Raw genomic sequence first — 14,269 nt, 5'->3', positions numbered from 1 at the left:
TTAAATTACAATTAATTTTTGTGTAAATATTATATCTCTATCTGCTGCCATTTTAAAGTTTATATAACAAAGGAAAATGCCTAAACTGATACAGTTAGTCACACATAAATTCAACTCACAAAGGAAGAAATCTCATTTCCGCCCGAGATTTTGCTAATTAATAGCGATTTATTCATTCAATTTTTAGGAAAAGTTTTTCAAAGTTTTTACATGTTATATACAATTAGACACTACACCATTAAGCTCAACACCATTATAACAATATAGATATGCATTCATACTGATCAGACATATCACAGTCGTTCAAAAGTACATACATCCATTCATACAAGATCTAACAATTCCCTCAATAACGGGAATGTCAGCGGAAAAAATAAGTTTAGAAAAAAAGCAAAGGTTGCTCAATAAGTCAATATATAAGGTATAATACATAAATGCCTATTAACCTAGAACACAGTACACTTGAAATTAAATACCAAATAAATTATTTGATGAAAAACTTGTATGGCAATGTGTACAAAACTCGAGTGCAGTATTTTTCAACACTTGGGTTTTAAAAGTAGAGCAACACTTGATACAAGGGCCTACGCGTTTCGAATCCCAATCGGAGTTAAAGAGGGATTCTCCTCAGGGCCAATGGAATATCTGAAAAACATAAAATGATCTCTATGTAATAGAATTCTTAAAGTGCCTATGTTAAACTAAAGAGTGAACCACCACCATCTCAAGCAGCTTACCCAACTGGTCTGCAAGGCAACTTGGAAGGCGTAGTGGGGCAGAAATCTCTGCAGAGAAGAGGATCATTATGTGAAAGAGATGAAAATCATCATGCTGGCAACAAAGCGTATCATGGAAATAGGGAAATCGCTGTACCTGTCTAATAAAACAGGAAATCAACGACAGTAGACTGAATCTTTAGGCAGGCGCAGGAGGTGTCTTGGGGGATCACTGACATATTATCGAAAGACACATTATCGAGATACAAAAATATCGACACAAAAATATCGAAATCAAAAATATCGAAGTTATATCTACATAATGGTAAGTACAAAAATATCGAAAAAATAATATCGTTGTACAAAAATATCGAAATAAAAAATATCGTTTTTTTAAATGTATTAATAATAATGTAAAAATAATTTAAAAATACATATAATTTTACAAATATTAACGCATGTTTTTACAACGCAGATACTTTTACAACGCATACCATTACAACATAAGTATTGGTAAGTATATAATAATTTTTTATGTAAATTAATTAAAATAAATATAATATAATTTAATTTAAATTTAATTTAATTTAATTAATTTAATTTAAATTTAATTTAACTTTAATTTTTACACTGTACCCCTGTACCCCAAAAACCCAAAACTGACCCTGAACCCTAAAAATACCCCTTTACCCAAAAACTAAAAACTGACCCTGAACCCTAAAAATACCCCTTTACCCAAAAACAAAAAACTGACCCTGTGCCCTAAAAATACGCCTTTACCAAAAAACTAAAAACTGACCCTGAACCCTAAAAATACCCCTTTACCCAAAAACTAAAAACTGACCCTGTGCCCTAAAAATACCCCTTTACCCAAAAACTAAAAACTGACCCTGAACCCTAAAAATACCCCTTTACCCAAAAACCCAAAACTGACCCTGAACCCTAAAAATACCCCTTTACCCAAAAACAAAAAACTGACCCAGTGCCCTAAAAATACCCCTTTACCCAAAAACTAAAAACTGACCCGGAACCCTAAAAATACCCCTTTACCCAAAAACTAAAAACTGACCCTGAACCCTAAAAATACCCCTTTACCCAAAAACTAAAAACTGACCCTGAACCCTAAAAATACCCCTTTACCCAAAAACTAAAAACTGACACTGAACCCTAAAAATACCCCTTTACCCAAAAATAAATCTAATTAATGTAATTAACTAATTAACATTAATTAATTACCAATTAATTTTTAATTAACAATAACAATAAATTATATATCTTAGCACATTAAATCTAATTAATTTAATTAACTAATTAATATTAATTAATTACCAATTAATTATTAATTAACAATAACACTAAATTAAATATATTACCACATTAACTCTAATTAATGTAATTAACGAATTAGTTTCAATTAATTACAAATTAATTATTAATTACAAAATATTTAAAAATATATATTAATTATTTAATTATTATTAAATTACTTCCCACCCTATTCCCCTATAAACCCACAACCCGCTCTAATACTAAAACGCAAAATGTTAACATAATTACTAATTTTCAAACATACATTTCTAAACATATTTAGCAAACATATAAACAACATAATAAAATACATAACACTAAACAACAAAATTTCGATATTACTAACATACATACCTTAATCTCGATATTCTGTCTGTCGATATTATGGCACATCGATATACTATACCATCGATATTAAAACATCGATAATATTGTATATCGATATTTTGTTTTCGATATTTTGTCTGACTACCGTCTTGGCGAGAAGATGATCTCACTAGAAAAGTAAAAAAGTAACAATTTGCTAATGACCATCCAGATATGGCATGTGGAGGCCTAAAGTCACAAAAGTTTGTCACCAAGTGTCTTACCGTGCTGAATAATCAGCCTAGAAGTCCGTTAAAAGTATACGGATCCAGAGGGATCAAGGACAGAGGGTTCCTCGTATGGTTTGATTGGTGGGTCCTACAAAACCAAAGAAATGTTACTTGTCTACGCATCAAAAACTAAGGTGAGAAACAATAAAAAAGTGGGCAATTATGGTCACGTAGCATTCACAAGGAGCAAAGTACTAATCTACTTAACGGCTCCATTGAAAACCGTGTCTATTTCGGAAATGCGGGGCAACCACAACGATCCTGATATTGCACTGAATCTAAGTATGTAAATCGTGAAAGAGTTAAATTAAATACCTGCACTAAGGCAGACACTTGGCTCAGTTGGCGGACGGGAACTTGGACAAATAAGCTGCCATCAAGAAGGGATATAACTCCTAGAAATAAACGGACACAAGGATTTATACAAGTGGGGAAAAGGTGGGGAGGAATGTGAACTAACGGAGCTTGTAACGAGTCTTACCTAATGAAAATTGATCTCGCGCTGCAACAGTCAGCCGACGTTTCGTGTGGGCGTCTGTACAGAACTAATCCCCTGCACATGCGCCGACGGGCTGGTGTCAGTCTCCTTGAGTTACTTACAGAAATAGTCATGAACGCTGGTGGAACACTAATCGCCCGCGCATGCGCTTAGACCAGGTATGATTAGGAGTGGGTGTTGATTAAAAGAATGACCGACAGTTTACGAGCTAAATTATTACAAAACCTGTCGGTGGAATCGACATAATGAAGCCTTCACGAACACGAAGGGAAAGATTAATACTGCTTTACAGTTATCAGACAAATAATTTAGCCTTCACGGACAAGATAAGTGGACAGGAACTCGCATTGTACAGGACCATGTTGTCTTTACAGTTTATAAATCTCTGACAATTCATTTAGACCTATGGCGGCCGTGTTAAACTTGACAATGAGGAGCGCTTCCCTTTTGGAAAGTCTAGCATCCCAGTCCCCTCCTCGGGGATCGCGCTCCACCCTGGAAATGATAGTCCATTTTAGATCTTTGATTTGATGGTTCAATCTATTCCAATGATTGACCAGGGGTGCTGTCTCTACTCGATTCTTGAGTCTGGATTTATGCTGGGAAATTCTTTGCCGAACCTCCATTCAGCAATTGTAAGTCGAGATATGTCGTCTATGGTATCCTTTGTCCTTGCGGACTCCTGTACATTGGTAAAACGAATCAGGAGGTTCGGCAAAGAATTTCCCAGCATAAATCCAGACTCAAGAATTGAGTAGAGACAGCACCCCTGGTCAATCATTGGAATAGATTGAACCATCAAATCAAAGATCTAAAATGGACTATCATTTCCAGGGTGGAGCGCGATCCCGAGGAGGGGACTGGGATGCTAGACTTTCCAAAAGGGAAGCGCTCCTCATTGTCAAGTTTAACACGGCCGCCATAGGTCTAAATGAATTGTCAGAGATTTATAAACTGTAAAGACAACATGGTCCTGTACAATGCGAGTTCCTGTCCACTTATCTTGTCCGTGAAGGCTAAATGATTTGTCTGATAACTGTAAAGCAGTATTAATCTTTCCCTTCGTGTTCGTGAAGGCTTCATTATGTCGATTCCACCGACAGGTTTTGTAATAATTTAGCTCGTAAACTGTCGGTCATTCTTTTAATCAACACCCACTCCTAATCATACCTGGTCTAAGCGCATGCGCGGGCGATTAGTGTTCCACCAGCGTTCATGACTATTTCTGTAAGTAACTCAAGGAGACTGACACCAGCCCGTCGGCGCATGTGCAGGGGATTAGTTCTGTACAGACGCCCACACGAAACGTCGGCTGACTGTTGCAGCGCGAGATCAATTTTCATTAGGTAAGACTCGTTACAAGCTCCGTTAGTTCACATTCCTCCCCACCTTTTCCCCACTTGTATAAATCCTTGTGTCCGTTTATTTCTAGGAGTTATATCCCTTCTTGATGGCAGCTTATTTGTCCAAGTTCCCGTCCGCCAACTGAGCCAAGTGTCTGCCTTAGTGCAGGTATTTAATTTAACTCTTTCACGATTTACATACTTAGATTCAGTGCAATATCAGGATCGTTGTGGATGCCCCGCATTTCCAAAATAGACACGGTTTTCAATGGAGCCGTTAAGTAGATTAGTACTTTGCTCCTTGTGAATGCTACGTGACCATAATTGCCCACTTTTTTATTGTTTCTCACCTTAGTTTTTGATGCGTAGACAAGTAACATTTCTTTGGTTTTGTAGGACCCACCAATCAAACCATACGAGGAACCCTCTGTCCTTGATCCCTCTGGATCCGTATACTTTTAACGGACTTCTAGGCTGATTATTCAGCACGGTAAGACACTTGGTGACAAACTTTTGTGACTTTAGGCCTCCACAGGCCATATCTGGATGGTCATTAGCAAATTGTTACTTTTTTACTTTTCTAGTGAGATCATCTTCTCGTGCCACCCCAAGACACCTCCTGCGCCTGCCTAAAGATTCAGTCTACTGTCGTTGATTTCCTGTTTTATTAGACAGGTACAGCGATTTCCCTATTTCCATGATACGCTTTGTTGCCAGCATGATGATTTTCATCTCTTTCACATAATGATCCTCTTCTCTGCAGAGATTTCTGCCCCACTACGCCTTCCAAGTTGCCTTGCAGACCAGTTGGTTAAGCTGCTTGAGATGGTGGTGGTTCACTCTTTAGTTTAACATAGGCACTTTAAGAATTCTATTACATAGAGATCATTTTATGTTTTTCAGATATTCCATTGGCCCTGAGGAGAATCCCTCTTTAACTCCGATTGGGATTCGAAACGCGTAGGCCCTTGTATCAAGTGTTGCTCTACTTTTAAAACCCAAGTGTTGAAAAATACTGCACTCGAGTTTTGTACACATTGCCATACAAGTTTTTCATCAAATAATTTATTTGGTATTTAATTTCAAGTGTACTGTGTTCTAGGTTAATAAGCATTTATGTATTATACCTTATATATTGACTTATTGAGCAACCTTTGCTTTTTTTCTAAACTTATTTTTTCCGCTGACATTCCCGTTATTGAGGGAATTGTTAGATCTTGTATGAATGGATGTATGTACTTTTGAACGACTGTGATATGTCTGATCAGTATGAATGAATATCTATATTGTTATAATGGTGTTGAGTTTAATGGTGTAGTGTCTAATTGTATATAACATGTAAAAACTTTGAAAAACTTTTCCTAAAAATGGAATGAATAAATCGCTATTAATTAGCAAAATCTCGGGCGGAAATGAGATTTCTTCCTTTGTGAGTTGAATTTATGTGTGACTAACTGTATCAGTTTAGGCATTTTCCTTTGTTATATAGATAGAAGTGCTCAGCCTAACTGATTAGAGCCCACTCTTCGTTGCTAATACACGCCATTTTAAAGTTAGCACTTGTTAACTGAAATAAGTCAATCTAGTGTTAGTCTATATAAGAGATAGCTTTTCAGTAGTGAAAAATGACTTCCTGAGCTTTTCACTGTCAGGGCATGTAAAATGTAAACACACATGTCCTACTTTTTAAATACAAAGCACCCTGTTCTTCAGATGGTTAGGTCCTACCATAGGAGTTAAATAAACATGTTGAAAAGAAAGCTTTACGGCTAGCAATAGGTTTATTTTGCAAGGTCAAAATGGCAGTGGCAGGCCTGTTTTGCAGTCCCACATTAGTAGACAACACAATGAGTGTATAGCATTTAATTTGCAGCCCTAAGAACATGTAATACCATATACTAGTGACTTACAAGTAAATTACATTTTCCAAATAGGTGTAGGCCAATTTTACCATGTTTAAGGCGAGAGCACAAGCACGTTAGCACTGGTTAGCATAGATAAAGTGCACAGAGTCCCAATGCCAACAAAAACAAGTTCAGCAAAATTATGGAGTGAAGGCAAGTGTTTGGGAGCATAGCAATTTGTCATTGCATTGGCTTTCCCCTTTGCTAGTGAATTCACCTGTCTTGTGCTCCAAATTGTGTTGTGTTTTTCTCACTCGATTCCCTAGTGTTCCCTTCCCTGACTTCTTGTTTGTTGGAGGGTGTTTTATTTTTAATTTTAGAGTTTACTTTTGGAGTTCACCAGCTGGAACAAGGTCTCTGATGTCTAGGTGCCCTAGATAACTTGATCAGTATCTAAGTTGACACTGACGCTCACAGCTGCAACACCTGTTGCAAATTGTGGTAAGCGCTGCTTGTAAGTAAAGTGTAAAGCATACAAAATCTTGCCACTACTGCTAGGTTTCAACTTACTGCTTTGTTCTCGCACACATGTAGATTCCTCCCTCCCTCGCTATCACTGTGAGAGTTGTACTTGCATAGCAGTATTCCATTAATGCAGCACAGGCTTGCCATACTTCAATGCTAACCCCAACTACAGACCAGGCAAATCTCGTGTGTCTCATTCTCTCACACTTCCCCTTATTCCCCTTCTTCTTTGCAAGAGGTTACTCAGGATAACAGGGACTCTTGTTTAATCCTGGTCTTTTGCAGAAGCGTAACACCTACATATACTTATCTTCCAAATAGAGAGGTGGTCAATATCCTGGAATCAATATTTTTGTTGGTCAATGACATAAATTCAGTCTTATGGTAGATCAGGGTGTGTATTCTTATTGTTAATCCTGTCATATGGTGCTCTGTCCGTCTGTTCTCTCCAAAGCAGGACTTCTTAGTGTAGAAAGTAATTAGGATATTATTATGCAAAAAACAGTCAACCATAGTAAAGCAAATGCAGTTACAATTGTGCACTTTGCCATGGTTGTACTATGGTGAAGGAAGTCAAAATGCTGACTTTGTACCACTACAACATAGACTGGCACAGACTGGGAGAGAAATGAAAACTATCACAGACTAGGAGATCTGAACACAGGCACAGAAAGGAAAGCATAGACTTGGAAAGAGTACTGACACAAACTTGTGTAGAGAGAAGGAAAAAAGTAGAGAGGAAGAGTGAGTCAGAGAGGATGAGTGAGAGAGGTGAAGAGGAGCGGGAGAGCGAAAAACCAAGATAAGAGTGGAAGAGAATAAGGTGGAGAGAAACAGAGAGATGGGTAAAAGGAGTGGCATGGCTTGGGAGAGACAACAAGAGAGCAAGAGAGATAGGCGTAATGGAGAGATAAGGAGAAAGAACTGTCCCCATTTGTGAGAGTCGGTATTTGGAATTTGGAGTGGTACATAGTGGGGGAGGTGATGACAGGATAAACCCTAGACTAAGAGAGTGTGTGCTCTATACACAATTAAATAAATAACAATCGATATATCTGGAGTACTTTGTAGTAGTTCAGGTTCACTTTTGTGACCCAGACACTCGGTCAATGTGTGGAAGTAAAAGGGGCACACAGATGTCCAGGTGTAGAGGTGTTGGGCACTCAGGGTAACAAGGAGGACAACGATGGGGAATTTAGGGGCACAGTGAGGGTACAAGAAACATTTATTGGCACTACCCTCCCACCTCTGATTGCAACAGCCAGCAGAATGCTCTCCTTTGAATGATTACATCAGCCAGAACTTGCACCTATCACCGTTTTGTTTATGTAACAAAGAGCTTACCGGGGCACTTCTGAAGTGGACAGTAGAGCCCATCAATATGGTGATCTTAAAAGAGGTGAGTTTAACTTAAAGCAAGGATGCTGCCGCAGCAACATAATTTGGGCTGGGAAATGTAAAGGGGCAGTGATTGGCATGGTTTCCACTAACTTTTTGTCCCCAGACCACCTGTTTCTGATGACTTTATTTGTGTTGACCTTAGGATTCTGTGTACTTTACCACTGCTAACCAGTGCTAAAGTGCTTGTGCTCTTTCTCCAAAACATGGTAACATTAGATCACACCTAGTTGGAATTTTAATTTACTTATAGGTCCCTAGTGAAGTGAACTATATGTGCCTGGGCCTTTAAATTAAATGCTACTAGTGGGCCTGCAGCACTAATTGAGCCATCAACTTAAGTAGCCCCAGAAACATGTCTCAGGCCTGCCATTGCAGAACCTCTATCTGCAGTTTTAAATTGCCATGTTGACCTGGCAAGATAAATCATTTGCTAAGCCCAAACCTTTTTTTTAATACATGTAAGTCACCCTAAGGCAGGCCCTGGACAGCCCCAAGGGCCAAGTGCAGTGTATCTTTTAAGTTTTACAAGTCCTGGTAATGAAAAGCTCTCAAACTAGTTTTTTTACTACTGCACAGCCTATATCTCCTGTAGGATAACATTGGGATTACCTTATTACATTTTATAAGTGCAACTTCAAAACAGGAAGTTATAACTGATATATGTGTGTTGTCTCTGGAATCCTAATTTAAAATCCTAATTCATGGTGAAGTTGGATTTTAAATTACAATTCTGGAAATGCCACTTTTAGAAAGTTACCATGTTCGTGCCTTAGCTATATGGTGTCTGCTGCCTGTCTCTGGTCAGATGACTGAGTGTGGTTGGCAGTTGCAATTTGTGCAATCCTCCTAGACAGCCACACACAATCAGAGCTTAAGTGTGACTGAATGAACCATTACTGACAGGATAGGAGGAAGGACCAAGACCCAGCCTCATTTACACCTGAATAGGCTGTGTCCTGTCCTAACATAAATGGCCGCACAGCCCCTCTAATTTGTCTGGAGCCAGGGCTGGCCAGGCAGGAAATCTGTTCAAAGGCATGCCTCCAGAAGCTTCTCCCCACTTCAAGGGCACCACTGTGCATAACAGAAGGACCTTAGACTCCACCACTTCACTACCCTTCTGGACCTGTAGATACTCTGCGAGGAAAAAGGTCTGCTGTGCAGCTGGAAGGACTGCCACTCTGCTGAGCTGCTACTCTGATGGAATCCTGCTTTGCTGTGCTGACCTGCTGACCTCCTTCCTGGTGAGAAGGACTGGACTTGCACCACTTGAACCTAGAACCTAGAGAGACTCCAAGGGCTAGTTGGCTGGCCTCCTGATCTGAAATCTCAGGGCCCTAACAGGCTTACAACAACCTTGCCCCTGCACCAGGACTCACCTGGCTTCCTGTGTCAGAACGCTGCAAGTTCAAACTTGGTTGCCTAACCCATAAATCCCTGGCCGGCATCGGCCCTTCTTTCATCTCCTCTCTTCTCCATCCGTATGCCCCCTCCAGGCACCTCCGCTCCTCTCACCACGCCCTCCTCCAGACACCTAGGTTCAGGCGTAAAAAGCACGGAGGCCTTAGATTCTCCTTTCTGGCCCCCTCACTCTGGAACTCTCTACCTTTGGACCTCAGACTTTCCTCTTCCTACCCTCACTTTAGGTCTCTCCTAAAAACTCACCTTTTCCGCGGTGTCTATACATAAAGTTTCTCTTTTTCTCCTCTCTGCCTCCTCTTGGGTTAGTGATCAGCGCCAAGAAACCATCCGGTGAACGCAGCGCTCTACAAATCCTTTTTTACATTACATTACATTACATTACATTACCATCTGTGAGTTTCTTCTGCCAACTGGTGCCACCCCAGTCCTGAAGCCTTTAAGGTGGGCCTAAGGTGCTTACCAGCAGAACCAACAAATCTTTTATGCTGTGCATCCCTTATCAGAATCGACGCATTTCCTTGGCTGAGCGGCGCATCCTCAAGCAGAACTGATGCATTGCTACTGTTGCGTAGATTGAATCCAAAGCAGAAGGCCCACATTGCCCTCACAGTCCTTGGAACCGATGCCAGACTGAAGGCACAACACATGAGACCCTTGCATCTCATGTTGACGGAAACCTCGACAACAACGGCAGAGTCCGCATCGCAGCATCAAATATCCTTGAAACAGATGCACCGCCAGCTCTGTGTCGTGTCCCTGACTTCGGACTTTGTATCAAAAGCCCGTCGATGGGATCTTTGATGAGGGCAGTACAACTTTGCTGCATCTCACAACTGACGCATCACTTAGGCTGTGCAACGCATGTTCAACCCGTTTCCACACAATGCTCTGCAACCAGAATGTAAGGTACTTTGTTCAGAGTGTCTAACTAGGTCCCTGTAGCTGGCCCACCCTCCATTGCAGTTGGCCTTAACTTGTGACTATGTCCAGATCTTGCACAGCCATATATCCCTTGTTGGCGCTTTTTTTGCTTTTCGTTCTATTGCAACATAAAACTAATTGGATTTTTACTCTATTTTATTTATAAAAAGTTACTATAGTTTTCTAAACTTAGAGTGGGATCTTTTTGTGTTGTGTTTCTACTGGTTTACCGCTTGAAGGGTTGCATAAATACATTGACTTCAAGTTAAGCCTAACTGCTCTGTGCCAAGCTACCAGAAGGAGATGCTCAGGTTAATTTGGGGTTTGCTTGTGCCTTAACCTGTCTAGGAATGTGGTTGCTGCTTGACCAGGGCTCACAATCCAGTAAACCAGTGCCCCAATTTCTAACAGGCAGGCTACAATACTGCAATGAAAAGAAATCTGGGAATGAGCCCTCACTCGCAGTTTGGGACCCTATGAATGTACAGTGTTTTAGACTAATATGTTTTACATCTGATAATCTGACATTTGTATGTGTTGATTACCTATAGATAATGGGTTAGGAAGCACTGGAATGACATGCTGTCAACCTGAGAGAGTCTTCATTGTGGTTTATTGGTAAAGGAGACAAAACGTGGTAACCTATATGAAACCATATATTTGAAAGTATGGCACAATAGCTAATTATCTCTTATCCATTCAGATGATAACCTAGATTCCCCTTTCCTATCTTGACATTTGTTTGATATGTCTATACTTCAGGGAAATCAACCAACCAAAATTTATAGACACCAATTTAAAGTTTAAACCCTCCTATCACTTTCTGAACCCTGTCTCCACCAATGTCTCGGCTGACTAAACTGATCAGCTTCTCACTTGTGCTACGGGAAATCTCCTACTTCCAAAATATGTGAGGTCATATCACTGCTAAAATGCTGGCTGCAGATCAGGAAAATTTTAACAACTTCCATTCCATTTCCAGACTATATGTTCTTGCCAAAGCCTTCACAGTAATATGGAAACCAGCTTAAACAGTTCATTGAGAAAAATATTTTTCTTCACAATTTCCAATCAGCACAGACAATTTGCTACTTCTAATAGTGAACAATGATCTGATTATGCTCAACAAAGGTGACTCCTGCTTTCTAATTCCTTTTGACCCCTAAGCTGCTTTTGATCAGATGGTATTCAGCATGTCAATTTTCATGAGGTAGTCCTGCTTTCAATACAACTGTAACGCAAGAAATGATAGTCTGAGACTCACTGGGGCATGTTTAAAATAAAAATGGTGTGGCACTGCAAGCAATATAGCTGCACCGAGGTGCATAATTTTTAAAATGCAGGGGGGGGGGGGTGTATTTATATGAATACAAGCTCACCCCTGTGTTTTCCCTTGTACCGGTGCAAAAAAGACATCCTACCACCAACACAGTCACCCTTGCACTATGATGCAAGAGTGCCTCATTGCAGGGATGATTGTTTTTGTGCAGGAAGGGACACCTTCCTGCACATAAACAATCATTAAAGGCACCTTGGGGCATATTACCAACGATGAGCGATATTTATCGCTAACAGTGCTTAGCAACTAATTTTTTAACGCTAAGCATCGCCGGAAATTATCGCACAGATAACTTGCTATTAGCAAGGTCTATCTCAGAAGTGATAAAAATCCTCGCGCTAACTGCCAAATGAGAGATTATCGCTGGAAAACTAACGATAATCTCTCGAAGTTTGGTGTTAGCTTGATGATAGGGGCTCACAAACGTAGCCATGATATCCACCTTTCATAGGATATCATGGCTAAGTCAGGAAAATACCAGGTGTAAAAAAAGCAGTGCTAACCGCGGTTAGCGCTGCTTTTTTTAATCACTAACAGGGTTAGCGAAATCCTTGATAATAGGAGAAATGTCGCTTAACAACATTTCTCCTATTATGCTTCTCTGGAACGCCCCCTTTGCATCTCCCTTTGCATCTCATTAGAGATGCAAGGGGAAGCGTAGAGAAAAAGGGTGCTAACATGCGAATTTGCGTGTTAGCACCCTGTTACTGATAGGGAGATAATTTTATCTCCGCTTTCTTGGCTTTTAAAGTCAAAAAAGCGGAGATAAATCCCTTGATAATATGCCCCCTTGTTCCTTCGTTGTGGGCAGCAGAATGCAGCACATATAGAAAGAGCAAATAACTAGGAGAAATAAAAGTTATTTCTCATTGTTTTTCAATGGCATGAGTTGTTGGCACAGTCTCAGATTTACAGATCCTTCTGAATCTCAGACATTGTCAAAAACATTGGGTGTTGTGGTGGAATGCCCACAGCAACACCCATTGCATGCCCCCTTGATGCAGAAAACTGCATGAAAGAGAACAATATTTACAATACAGCGTTGAGCCATGCAAACTGGCTTAGCGCTGCGATGCATATATGGAGCAGGGCACTGAGCCATCGGAGCGTCATAAAAAGGGATGCCCTCGTAAATATGCACCACTCTGCCACAAAATGTGGCCTGGACAATGCATTTGTTATTTTTCTTAACCACAGCACTGTTGTAAATAGTGAGCTTTATTCCACCCCCAAAATCATGCAAAAAGTAAGGCCGGAATAGATGGCAACCGAAAACACCTAGATTTTGGGAGGAAATGGTAAACACTCTCTCCACCAGTGGAGAATTATTTAGCTGAATTACCTCTGCCATAGGGATAGTATAGCATAGGTAATTCATCTGAATGCAATTGTGGATTTGGCATTTCATCAACAAATCAGGGGATATTACCTAATGACCCAACTCTAATATTGTAAATGTAATTTGTACTTGTAATGCGCACTAATACCCCAACTGGGGTGTCCTGGCGCTGTAACGCATACCGCTGTGGAACCCTTCCTGGCTTTTCCCTGTAAAATTTCCACTCCTGGGCACCCCCAAGGTGTAGCCAGGCACCCCAGCGCTGTTGGGGCCGTTGTGGAGATTAAGCAAGCTATTGCCCAGAGTTGCAGATTGGGACCCATGATTAGAATAGGCACCGAGGCGAGAATTATCAGGTCCGAGGAAATTGAGCCCAAGACCCGCCGAGGTGGGAATTGTACCCTGGTCCCGGGCCAGACCTCTGCATCAGGGTCTGCCGCTCTAACCATTGAGCCACACTTCTCCACATATTTAATCACAAGAATTCAGGGGCATATTACCAACGATTAGCGATATTTAACGCTAACGAGGCTTAGCAACGAATTTTTTAACGCTAAGCATCGCCGGAAATTATCGCTGAGATAACTTGCTATTAGCAAGGTTTATCTCAGAAGTGATAAAAATCCTCACGCTAACTGCCAAATGAGAGATTATCACTGGAAAACCAACGATAATCTCTCGAAGTTTGGAGTTAGCTTGATGATAGGGGCTCACAAACTTAGCCATGATATCCACCTTCCATAGGATATCATGGCTAAGTCAGGAAAATACCAGGTGTAAAAAAAGCAGTGCTAACCGCGGTTAGCACGGCTTTTTTTATCACTAACCGGGTTAGCAAAATCCTTGATAATAGGAGAAATGTCACTTAACAACATTTCTCCTATTATTTTTCTCTGGAACGCCCCCTTTGCATCTCATTAGAGATGCAAGGGGAAGCGTAGAGAAAAAAGGTGCTAACATGCGAATTTGCGTGTTAGCACCCTGTTGCTGATAGGGAGATAATTTTATCTCCGCTT

Source organism: Lissotriton helveticus, chromosome 6 (assembly GCF_964261635.1).
Source record: "Lissotriton helveticus chromosome 6, aLisHel1.1, whole genome shotgun sequence".
NCBI classification, from domain to species: Eukaryota; Metazoa; Chordata; class Amphibia; order Caudata; family Salamandridae; genus Lissotriton; species Lissotriton helveticus.
Note: the sequence above shows the minus strand (reverse complement) of the source record.